Below are 13,712 nucleotides of genomic sequence, written 5' to 3'. Positions count from 1 at the left end.
GATAATACACATAAAATTCATAGCATAGTGAGCACTCAATGAATATTGATGCCATCATTGTTGCTCTTTGTATTATTTTTATGATATGGACTAGATAGTTTTTTTTTTTAAAGAAGATGTTGGGGGTAGGAGTTTATTAATTAATTTATTATTTTTGCTATGTTGGGTCTTCATTTCTGTGCGAGGGCTTTCTCTACTTGTGGCAAGTGGGGGCCACTCTTCATCGCAGTGCGCGGGTCTCTCACTATCACAGCCTCTCTTCCTGTGGAGCACAGGCTACAGACGCTCAGGCTCAGTAGTTGTGGCTCATGGGCCTAGTTGCTCCGCGGCATGTAGGATCCTCCCAGACAAGGGCTCAAACCCATGTCCCCTGCATTAGCAGGCAGATTCTCAACCACTGCACCACCAGGGAAGCCCAAGATAGTATTTTAAACTAAAACTCTTTTTTGTCTTTTATTTGGGAGGAGAAGTGTTGTATATGTATTTTTTTCCGTTTTTTTTAATTGAAGTATAGTTGATTTACAATAGTGCGCTAGTTTCAGGTATACAGCAAAGTGATCTGTTTTTTGTTTTTTGGGTTTTTTTGCAGATTACATTCCAGTTGAGGTTATTATAAGATAACGAATATAATTCTCTGTGTTTTGTAGTAAATCCCTGCTGCTTATCTATTTTATGGATAGTAATTTTTATCTGTTAATCACATCCTCCTAATTTGTCCCTCTCCCTCCCTCTTATGCTTGGTAAGTCAGACAGAGAAAGACAATGCTATAAGGTATCACTTATAGGTAGAATCTAAAAAATAATGCAAGTGAATCTGTATACAGCACAGAACCATAAAAGGGGAAATCAACAGTAACACAATAATAATAGGGGACTTTAGCATCCCACTTTCACCAATGGACAGATCATCCAAAATGAAAATAAATAAAGAAACACAAACTTTAAATGACACATTAAAAACGATGGACTTAATTGATGTTTATAGGACATTCCATCCACAAACAACAAATACACTTTCTTCTCAAGTGCTCATGGAAAATTCTCCAGGATAGATCATATCTTTGGTCACAAATCAAGCCTTGGTAAAGTTAAGAAAATTGAAATTATATCAAGTGGCTTTTCCGACCACAACACTATAAGACTAGATATCAATTACAGGAAAAAACTGTAAAAAATACATACACAGGGAAGCTAAACAATACACTACTAAATAACCAAGAGATCGCTGAAGAAATCAAAAAGGAAATCAAAAAATACCTAGAAACAAATGACAAGGAAAACACGACAACCCAAAACCTATGGGATGCAGCAAAAGCAGTTCTAAGATGGAAGTTTATAGCAATACAATCCTACCTCAAGAAACAAGAAACATCTCAAATAAACAACGTAACCTTGCACCTAAAGCAATTAGAGAAAGAAGAACAAAACAACCCCAAAGTTAGCAGAAGGAAAGAAATCATAAAGATCAGATCAGAAATAAATGAAAAGCAAATGAAGGAAATGATAGCAAAGATAACTAAAACTAAAAGGTTGTTCTTTGAGAAGATAAGCAAAATTGATAAACCATTAGACAGACTCATCAAGAAAAAAAGGGAAAAGACTCAAATCAATAGAATTTGAAATGAAAACAGAGAAGTAACAACTGACACTGCAGAAATACAAAGGATCATGAGAGATTACTACAAGCAACTATATGCCAATAAAGTGGACAACCTGGAAGAAATGGACAAATTCTTAGAAAAGCACAACCTTCCGAGACTGAACCAGGAAGCAATAGAAAATATCAACAGACCAATCACAAGCACTGAAATTGAAACTGTGATTAAAAATCTTCCAACAAACAAAAGCCCAGGACCAGATGGCTTCACAGGAGAATTCTATCAAACATTTAGGGAAGAGCTAACACCTATCCTTCTCAAACTCTTCCAAAATATAGCAGAGGGAGGAACACTCCCAAACTCATTCTACGAGGCCACCATCCCCCTGATACCAAAACCAGACAAAGATGTCACAAAGAAAGAAAACTACAGGCCAATATCACTGATGAACATAGATGCAAAAATACTCAAGAAAATACTAGCAAACAGAATCCAACAGCACATTAAAAGGATCATACATCATGATCAAGTGGGGTTTATCCCAGGAATGCAAGGATTCTTCAATATATGCAAATCAATCAATGTGATAAACCATATTAACAAATTGAAGTATAAAAACCATATGATCACCTCAATACATACAGAAAAAGCTTTTGACAAAATTCAACACCCATTTATGATAAAAACCCTCCAGAAAGTAGGCATAAAGGGAACTTACCTCAACATAATAAAGGCCATATATGACAAACCCACAGCCAACATCATTCTCAATAGTGAAAAACTGAAACAATTTCCTCTAAGATCAGGAAGAAGACAACGTTGCCCACTCTCGCCACTATTATACAACATAGTTTTGGAAGTTTTAGCCGCAGCAAACAGAGAAGAAAAGGAAATAAAAGGAATCCAAATCAGAAAAGAAGAAGTAAAATTGTCACCGTTTGCAGATGATGTGGTGCTATACATAGAGAATCCTAAAGATGCTACCAGAAAACTACTAGAGCTAATCAATGAATTTGGTAAAGTAGCAGGATACAAAATTAATGCACAGAAATCTCTTGCATTCCTATACACTAATGGTGAAGAATCTGAAAGAGAAATTAAGGAAACACTCCCATTTACCATTTCAACAAAAAGAATAAAATACCTAGGAATAAACCTACCTAAGGAGACAAAAGACCTGTATGCAGAAAACTATAAGACACTGGTGAAAGAAATTAAAGATAATACAAACAGATGAAGAGATATACCATGTTCTTGGATTGGAAGAATCAACATTGTGAAAATGACTATACTACCCAAAGCAATCTACAGATTCAATGCAATCCCTACCAAACTACCAATGGCATTTTTCACAGAACTAGAACAAAAAATTTCACAATTTGTATGGAAACACAAAAGACCCTGAATAGCTAAAGCAGTCTTGAGAAAGAAAAATGGAGCTGGAGGAATCAGACTCCTGGACTTCAGACTATACTACAAAGATGCAGTAATCAAGACAGTATGGTACTGGCACAAAAGTAGAAATATAGATCAATGGAACAAGCTAAAAAGCCCAAAGATAAACCTACGCACAGATGGTCACCTTATCTTTGATAAAGGAGGCAAGAATATACAATGGAAAAAAGACAGCCTCTTCAATAAGTGGTGCTGGGAAAACTGGACAGCTACATGTAAAAGAATGAAATTAGAACACTCCCTAACACCATACACAAAAATAAACTGAAAATGGATTAAAAACCTAAAGGTAAGGCCAAACACTATCAAACTCTTAGAGGAAAACATAGGCAGAACACTCTATGACATAAATCACAGTAAGATCCCTTTGACCCATCTCCTAGAGAAAGGGAAATAAAACTAAAAATAACCAAATGGGACCTAATGAAACTTAAAAGCTTTTGCACAGCAAAGGAAACCATAAACAAGAGGAAAAGACAACTCTTAGAATGGAAGAAAATATTTGCAAATGAAAGAGCTGACAAAGGATTAAACTCCAAAATATACAAGCAGCTCATGCAGCTTAATACCAAAAAAACAAACAACCCAATCCAAAAATGGGCAGAAGACCTAAATAGACATTTCTCCAATGAAGATATACAGATTGCCAACAAACACATGAAAGGATGCTCAACATTACTAATCATTAGAGAAATGCAAATCAAAACTACAATGAGGTATCACCTCACACCAGTCAGAATGGCCATCATCAAAAAATCTACAAATAAATGCTGGAGAGGGTGTGGAGAAAAGGGAACCCTCTGACACTGTTGGTGGGAATGTAAGTTGATACAGCCACTATGGAGAACAGTATGGAGGTTCCTTAAAAAACTAAAAGTAGAACTACCATGTGACCCAACAATCCCACTACTGGGCATATACCCTGAGAAAATCATAACTCAAAAAGAGTCATGTACCACAATGTTCATTGCAGCACTGTTTACGATAGCCAGGACATGGAAGCAACCTAAGTGTCCATTGACATATGAATGGATAAAGAAGATGTGGCACATATATACAATGGAATCTTACTCAGCCATAAAAAGAAACGAAATTGAGTTATTTGTAGTAAGGTGGATGGACCTAGAGTCTGTCATATAGAGTGAAGTAAGTCAGAACGAGAAAAACAAATACCATATGCTAACATATATATATGGAATCTAAAAAAAAAAAAAAGGTTCTGAAGAACCTAGGGGCAGGACAGGAATAAAGATGCAGATGTAGGGAATGGACTTGAGGACATGGGGAGGGGGAACGGTAAGCTGGGATGAAGTGAGAGAGTGGCATGGACATATATACACTACCAAATGTAAAATAGATAGCTAGTGGGAAATAGCCACATAGCACAGGGAGATCAGCTCGGTGTTTGTTTGTTTGTTTTTTTTTGTGTGGTATGTGGGCCTCTCACTGTTGTGGCCTCTCCTGTTGCGGAGCACAGGCTCCGGACGCGCAGGCTCAGTGGCCATGGCTCACAGGCCCAGCCGCTCCGCGGCATGTGGGATCTTCCCGGACCAGGGCACGAACCCGTGTCCCCTGCATCAGCAGGCAGACTCTCAACCACTGCGCCACCAGGGAAGCCCCCAGCTCGGTGTTTTGTGACCACCTAGAGGGATGGTATAGGAAGAGTGGGAGGGAGACGCAAGAGGGAGGAGATATGGGGATGTATGTATATGTATAGCTGTTTCACTTTGTGATACAGCAGAAACTAACACAACGTTGTAAAGCAATAATACTCCAGTAAAGATGTTAAGAAAAAAATAAAATATAAAAAAATAAAGAGAAAGGAAAAAGAAAATGATATTTGGCAGGAATCAAAGGGAAGTTTTAGAAAGCTTGGCAATTCTAAATAGGGTCCAAGAGGACATAGCAAGTGTAAAAGATAGAGAATGGAGACAAGCAAGAATGCAACAAGATGAGGGCAAAGGCAATAGTTAGAGATAAACAGGTGCTGAATGAGATAAGAACAAAATGGAAACTATCACTGAAATAGCAGAATTAAAGTCTGCAATGGCGATATTAAATAGAAGGAATGACATGGAAAATAAAGCAAATGTGGAAAATAGCTTGAAGAGCCTTCCTAAAATGTAACTAAAAGACAAGAGCTAAAAACTATGCAAGACATTATAAATATAGAGCACTTAGGTGAAAATCTAATCAAAGAATTAGTTATGGTCACACCAACAAAATCAGAACAATTTTAGAAGTCATAACTTTTTTGAGCTTAAAAACATAAGAATTAGAATATTCAGATCAAAAGCAATTAACGAGTTCTAAGTAAAATTACCGAAAACAGACCAATGTCAAAATTCCTCCATTACAAGGATAAATATCCTATAACTTTTCAGAAGGTGCAAAGAGGTGCTACCCACAAAGGAAATATTAAAAATTAAAAATCACCACCACCACCACCAGCAGCAGCAATAAAAAACATCCTCCTGGCCTCAAAATTCTCTCCAATAAAAAATGTCAAAAGAAAATAGAAAAAAAAAAAATAGAAGCATGAAAAGATCATCTGCACATACTGTCACCATCACATCTTTGCTTGCTCAGCCTCTGTGGCTGTCCTGATTCCATGAATGAACTGTCTGTGATCTAACCAAACTCTGCATATGTTTTGCCTCCTATTTCAACCCTTGCGTTTGAAGGACCATTTTTCCCCCTCTGGCAATTCTCTCTTCTCTCTACTTCTTCACTGAATTTTCTGCTATACATCTTACATTAGAAAACATGCTGTAACATCTCCCTTCTTCAAAATAAAAACATTCCCCTCTACTTACTGCTCTGACCTGCTTCACAGCAAAACTCTTAAAGCAGACATCTACATCTGTTCCAATTCTTTTCTCATAATATCTAAAAGCAACTCCAATTAGGCGTTCACCTTTTCTCCAGGCTCCCCATCATGGAAGCATCTCTTTTTGAGGTCTCCGGTTCTCTCTACATTACCAAATCCATCAGTCAGGCCCCATCCTCTTCTTATCTGACCTTTCAGCAGCTTTTTACACCATTTATCAGTCCCTCCATTTTTAAACACGTGTTCACTTGGCATTAGATACACCGCTTTCATTTGATTCTCTTCTTATGTCAGATGCTCCTTCTCACTGGATGCCCTCTGCCACTGGATGCTTCTTTGCTGGTTCCTTCTCCTACCCAGGCCTCTGAAAGTTGGCATGTCATTTATTTCTAGGACCCCCTTGTCTTCTCTATTTATACTCATTCCCTACATAATCTCATGACTTTAAATAACATCTCTGGACCTCCATCAGCAGCTAGTTGCCAAATAGGTAATTGGGAACAACAACCTCACTGAAGAAAATTTAGGAAGATAGACTACATATTTTAAAGACATCTTGATAGTGATGAGATAGTGAGCAATTACTGTCCACTGATCCTGAAGGAATGGCTGAGAGGATAAACCATGCTTTTGGTGACCACACAGGGGTGAGAAGAAAAAAGTCAAAGTCCAGAGGCTAGCATGGATGGTAAGCCACCCACACTTTGAGATGTGACTCTGAAGGACTGTAACCCAGGAGGAAGGTGAATTAGAAGCCAGCCAGGCCTCAGAAAGTCTCACAGGCTGTCTAAATGACTATTGAAATGACCCTGATACTGGGCCTTGAACTTGAGTCAAGGTAATGAGTTCCATCTACACATGCCTGGCAAAACCCAGGCATCTAGAAGTTAACATCATCCACGGACTCAAATTGTAGGTAGATAGGTAGGTAGGTAGAGAGAGAGAGAGAGGGAGATAGAGAATCTTTTTTCAAATAAGTACCCAGCCCACCATGAAAATTAAACGAGGTGCTCAGAGAGACTTGAGCAGGATTCCAGTAGAAACCTAGTCGGTATTTTGGAATTTGGTTATACCACGTTCCTACTCTTCCTCCTTGAGGGAAACATGAGAGTCCCACAGTTGTTGCAGAGACTAAATTGTGAGATGCAGACTCACATTTGAACTGTAAAACACATCCTAAATTTGCAGCCTCCCAGAAGCAGAAGCCTCCATAGGGAGATGAGTACAGTGGTTTATTTGGGAAGTATGGGGGTGCTGGTCATGGAGTAGGGAAGGAAAGGCAGTCAAGACAAAGTGTCAGCACCCCCAGTGGGAAAGCTCTAGGAGACAGTGCAAAACACGTGCTTCAGAATAACTCTACCTCAGCGGTGATGGAACTGGGATAGTAGTAACCAACCGCTGAGAATATTTGGTCGATGGCTGTTCCCTGCTGCGGGGTGTGGGGAATGAGGTGATGTGAACTTGCCAGCACTTCTGAACTATCGCTGGCCTAGAAAAAACAAGAATAATCGTGAACTTTTTCATGTACATGGAGGATATTTCCCACTGAGACTATCTCTAGTAAGATTCTAAAAGGATATTTTCTTTTCTTTTAAAACATCATTATCATTCTTGATGTTTGTCCTAACCTAATAAAATATCATTTGCAATCTTAGGCTGTGTGTGTGTATGATCCTCCAGCGTGAGCTGTCAAATAAGATTGCACTTTACAAGTACAAAAGCATTTTGAAGGAACCGTTTGATAGATTTTTTTCTCCTTTTATTTCAAAGCCATGAAGCTGTCTTGTGCAACTGTCAATATTGATTTTACATATAAATGTCAGTAATTGCACCTTTAAAATTTTTTCCTCAGACAGCTTGGGTATCTTTGGAATCAGAGCCCATGTTCTTATCCTTCTTATTTTTCTGATCAATTTTTCAAAAATTTAAATTTTCTTTGCTACCAATTATGTCTTTATTTGAAATAGAATATACTTCAAAAATGTTTGACTTATCCAGGTATTTTTATCTGTTCAAAGGTTTTTAAGTAATTTATATATTTTCTAATTGTGGATTAATGACCTTTTTTAAAGAGAAAAAAAAGAGCTTTTCTTTAAAGGAATATTTTTGTTTAACAGGCTCAGTGAATTATGTGCCTTTCTGAGTGAAGTCAATCAGAACAGTTAACAAATCATGAAGTTGTTCAAATGTCAACAGTAAATTTAGGTATAAATACCAACTTCCTCTAATGCCAGAGGAAAATAAAAAAGACTTATTGATTCCAAAGTTTTATATTAATAGTATTCCTTTGCAGGAATCTGTGCTTTGCATATTTAACTGTTCAACACCATTATTATGGATAATTAACTAATAAATATGAACACCAGAAATACGTAAGAAGGTGGATAATTTACAAGTGCCCCAGTTCTTCTAAAGGTGACTTAAGTATTGCTAGGCAGTCGTCTATGTCATTTGTGGGGCAGGGCCTCACTGAAGGGCACTGTTCAGCCAGTAACTGACACACCTCCCCTCCCCTCCAGATCAAACAACGAGCTTATGTCAAGACAGGTTGCTATCTAATGGGCTTAGACAGTTTGGAAGTTTTATGAAGAAAAAAAAGTGGAGACGTTTTTAGAAATTACTGATGAGGCATGGGTGAAGACATTAAATGTGTATACTTAAGCAAAATGATGGTGGAGGAAAAACATGCCGCATCCATAAATGAACTATATGGAAGTTATTAATCAGATGGGGGAATGATTTAGCATGTTTGGCTTGCCACACCATGGAAATAAGGTGGCAGAACTCAGAAATGGAAAACTTTCTGCAAAATTCTGAAAAACTTTAGACAATTAATGAATTATTAATTAATCAATTAAAATATTTATTCAATTTATGAAAGATTTATTAAGTACCTAGTATGAATAAAGCACTGTGCAAATTACTGTGGAAGCGAAAAATAAATGATAGGTCCTGTCTCCTTGTTGAAGCCACTGTCACCGCCGCAAACCCAGACCTGCCCTTGCCCCAGTTACTAAGTCCCAGTTTCAAACAGACTCAGATACTTGTTAAGTAGTTTCTCATTCTTCTGCTTAAACTTGAAATTATGTTACTAACTCAGAGACTACTGTCACAGTCATAGCTGCTAGGATTTTCTATGGTTCCCTGAATCTCTCCTCTACTAGTTGGACCCAGCACCAACAGGGCCCAGCATGCATGAAGCTGCAGCCCACGGAACTCCTGCCTCTTCCCCATTTGTAGACAGAATAGGCAGGAATAAGCATCTCCAGGGGTCTTTGCTCTTAGTTCTAATCTGTTGCCATTCATGCCTTCATTCGCTCATTCAAATATTCCATGTATTTTAATGAGTACCTACTGTGTGCTAGACACCTATGGTAGGGTCTTGGAAATGCAAAAAAAAAAAAAAAAGGAAGATGTGTACTGAATTAGACACCCTAAGGATATCCTTTTGCAGGTTAGGACTGAGGCTGTGATTTCTTCCTGCTATGTCACCTTGAACTGAAGACCTAATGAGGGCTTCTCATTCCCCAGTCCCTGTTACATCCCTCACCCATGAGTCCTCGGCTACTGAGACACTGTCATCTTCCTAAAGTATTAGTCTAAAAGTCTATAATCTTATAGAAATAGCTTTATTTTGAATAAGATTTCGAAAAGATTCCAAAAGTTATTATTTTCCTTGGAAGTAGTAGTGAAGGTGGTACAAAAAGAAAACAATGTGATTTATACAACTTAGATTAAAATGTGAAAATTGAAAAAGTGTGAGTGGGGAGAACAAACTTATAAATATTTTCTATTTCACAACCCCCAAATATATATATTATGCTTTATTCATGTTAACATTTAATATAAATGTTTTTAGGGAAATTGAGTAGAATTAAATAAAAATAGGTAAATTACAAAGTATTACAGAAAATAAATGCAAACCAAAGTCAGTACAGTTACATGGAATTGAAAAGCATGAGGAAGGAAACATAAAAAGAAAATCTGTAGGAAAGTAATTGATGTAAAATCAGTTACGCTATACAGTTTACAAGAATCTAAAAGACACAGGAAATATATAAATAAAAGAATGCATAAAGCCCTACTAGCTGAATGCAAGCAAAATTAAAGTAGTTATGACAAGATTAATATCAGAGATGACAAAATTTAAAGCACAAAAGCATTTAATGGAACAGGATTATTCTATAGTAACAAAAATAATATAAAATAAAGATCCACGACCTTATATTTATTATAAGTACATTATTTAAGTGTATAAAATATAAGTTCTTGTAAACATAGGGAAAATCAACAGAATCAGCTCTATTGGAAGATTTATGACCAATTTCTGTCTTTGATATCATCAACAAAAAGTAGGACCATTTATTATTTGAATAATATAATTAAGATCATTTAAAAAGTTCATAATTGACAAAACCCTATGAAAAGTTCACTTTAATTTCCAAATGAAAAAATTATAGAAATTACATTTAATTACAAGTCAATAGAAATAAAATTGTGTATGAAATAGGGTAAACCAACAAATAAAATTGGAAAATTCAAAATACTGTCCTAAAATGCGATTAAACCACAAAAGGAATAAAAAATATATATTACTTGGAAAGTTAAAAATGTAAACATTAGCAAACTATACAGGCTTTAGAATCAAAGACCCTTTACATGCAGCTGCCAACTGACAAACCAATTTGTAATCTGCATGACTAATTTAAAGTGGTTAAGTGAACCCATGATTTCCTTCTGCAGATCTTTTTGCCTCACAGTCTTTCCTGTCTCAGAAAATAGCACCATCATCTCCCCAGCTGGCCAAGTCAAAGACTAGGAGGCATCCCTGACATATCTCTGACCCTCTCAACCTACATCTTGTTGGCACTACTGCCCAAATGTACCCTGAATCCAGTCACTTGTCACCATCTCCCTCTTCACTCCTGTCCAAGCCAGTGTCATCTCCCAACCAGACCACCTCTGATGCCCTCTCCCTGTTTTCCCTGATTCTGTTCTTTCCACCCTTTGATACTTTCTCCATGCAGAAGCCAAAGTGACATTTTAAAAACATAAATCAGGGCTTCCCTAGTGGCGCAGTGGTTGAGAGCCCACCTGCCGATACAGGGGACACGGGTTCGTGCCCCAGTCCGGGAAGATCCCACATGCCGCGGAGCGTCTGGGCCCATGAGCCATGGCCACGGAGCCTGCGCGTCCGGAGCCTGTGCTCCGCAATGGGAGAGACCACAACAGTGAGAGGCCCACGTACCGCAAAATAAAAAAACAAAACAAAACATAAATCAGTTCATTTTATTCTTCTTAAAGACCACCAATGGCTTCCCGTTGCACTTGGAGTGATATTCACATTTCCTTGTTGTGGCCCTGAAGGCTCCGCACGAGCTAGCATCTGCCTGCATTTCTAGCATCTTCTTCTTCCACTTTCCTCTTCTCATTATGGCCCAGACTTGGCTTTTTTTTCTTTCCTGGAGCACAATAGCCTTACTTCCCACCACAGGACTTTTGTACTTGCTGTTTTTTTTCTTGCTAAGTGCACTCTGCCCCCTTTTTCTTTTCACACATGTCTCCTTTGTATCACACAGGTGATACAAAGAGCCTCCTTTAAACAGGCACTTTTCCTGATCATCAGTGCTAATGTGGCCAGCTACATTCCATCAGTCATTTTTCTCAGTTATATTACCTGGCTTATTGTTATTACAGTACTTATCACTGTAAGAAACGATCTGATTTGTTCAGTATTGTATGGTTTGTCTTCCCCATCCAAGTGTCAGGTTCATGATCGTAGAGACCTTGATTCATCCAGTGTCTGGAATAGTACCTGTCTTCTAGGTACCAAATAAATATTAGTTGAAGAATGAAACCCCAAAACTACTTATCATGGCTTGAGTTTTTTGGATATTTTTCCCAGCCAATCACGTGCTTATTATTTTTAATTCAGTAAGAAAATGAAGTTTTTAGATTTAATGCTAATGTGAATTATTTTATTTCTATTTGGATTGTTGCTTCCTATTTCATGTCCATGAAATCTTTAGCTTCATAGATATTCTCTTTTGTTTTATTCTAGGGGCTTTATCATTTTAGCATTTTTACCTTTAGGTCTATGATCCATTTCAAATTAATTTTTATATAAGATTGGGGGATATTGGTTAATTAGGAAAATATCAGGTTGTCATCTTATTTCACACCTTATACCAAAAAAATTTCATATGGATTAAAGAATTAAATATTATTTTTAAATATTTTAAAAAAGAAATAAAAGTATGCTGTATACCTGAAACTAATATGATATTATAAATCAACTATACTTCAATAAAAATAAATATATAAGTGGAGATAAAGGTAAATATTTACTTTTATTCTCTGCAGAGATTGGCTAACAATGGCAGAAATCACCAAGGAAAAGCAATAGTTTTGGTTACTTTAACCAAAGCTGTATGTCAAAAACCACCATTCATAAATATTTATTGTTCATTTATATTTCATCCATTTATTAATTTATTGAACAAATAATTGTTGAGGGCCTGTCATGTACCCAGCACAGAAATTCCTCCTGGGGTTTACATTTTCGTGGCAGGAAAACAGACAATAAACTAATAATCAAGACAATATACAGTTTTTCAAATGCTGACATGTCCCATTGCTGAGGAAAAACACCACAAAAGACCAAAGAAGATATAATATCAATATCACATATAAATTCATGAAAGTGTTTCAGAAAAATACCAAAGCCCAATAGAAAAGAGGTAAATCATGGTTACAAAAAAAGCACAAAAAAGTCTATGGTATTAGAGTTCCCTCAGTCTCATGGCCTCCTTGTTTAAATAATTTAACAATATGTAGATAATGTGTTTACAGGACAAAATTCCAAAGTATTAAGTTTACAAGTAGAGCAAACATCCTTTCCATCCCTCTTCCCCAACTATTTGGTTCCCCTTTCCAGAACCGCCACCAGTTTTCTAGCAAAACAATCAATAAAATTCCATACCTGTGAAGGTTCAACAGTACTCACATAAAGTGCTAGAGGAAATAGAGGATGATTTAATCTTTTCGAAAATAAGTTGTCAACATATATCAAGCTTAAAAAGTACTTTATGACTTAATAATTCTAATTTTTTACTCTCTCCTAATAAAATGGATATATGATACCAATTTATGTATACAGGTAGACACCATAGTATAATTATGAGACATTGTAAACCATCGAAATATCTAAAATCAGTCCATTAAATGACTGTGTGTACATTAGACAATTATTATCTCTCATCTATAGATCAAAGTATATCATTTTAGTGATGATGGAGGATGTTTCATCAGTGCAGTGACCATGCTTTTCTGGTTCACCATAGCATCATAGCTCCTGGTCCAGTTCCTGGGATGTTATAGGCATCCCATAAATGTGGGTTGTATACATGAATTGCATCCAAAAGGGCTAGAAGCCGTGGGATCAGCTAAAATTGTTTTCAAAACTTGCCTGATCCTAAGAATCACCTGGAGAGAGTTTGTTCAAAACACTAGATTCCCAGGCCACTATCTGCATAGTCTAATTAGGTGGTGTGGAAATGTGTATTTTAACAAGCACCCCGCAGTTTGAGAACATGGAGTAAATCAATAAGTATCTAATGGAAGATCAAGAAACACTTAAGTATTGAAAATTATGTATACAGGAAATTTACGCAGGAATTTATAGGAGGAATTCAGGAAATGTACTGCATAGATAGCAGAAGATCTGAGATGCCAAAGAAGGGAGAGTAAGACCACCTTGAAATTTGTAACATTACGGGCCACCACCACTCCCAGGACAGAGGGAGGAGGTGATGTTGGCAGAAACCACG

At 37.0% G+C, this 13,712-nt stretch overlaps 1 protein-coding gene across 1 annotated transcript in view; it reads left to right on the top strand.

The window, feature by feature from the left end:
- DNAAF11 (dynein axonemal assembly factor 11) overlaps positions 1 to 13,712 on the top strand; it is a 63,192-nt gene that overhangs the window by 36,778 nt on the left and 12,702 nt on the right. The gene's annotated exons all lie outside the window — the stretch shown is intronic.

The sequence above is a fragment of the Mesoplodon densirostris genome, chromosome 13 (genome assembly GCF_025265405.1).
Source record: "Mesoplodon densirostris isolate mMesDen1 chromosome 13, mMesDen1 primary haplotype, whole genome shotgun sequence".
NCBI lineage: Eukaryota > Metazoa > Chordata > Mammalia > Artiodactyla > Ziphiidae > Mesoplodon > Mesoplodon densirostris.
Note: the sequence above shows the minus strand (reverse complement) of the source record. Positions and strands in the feature narration are given on the sequence as shown.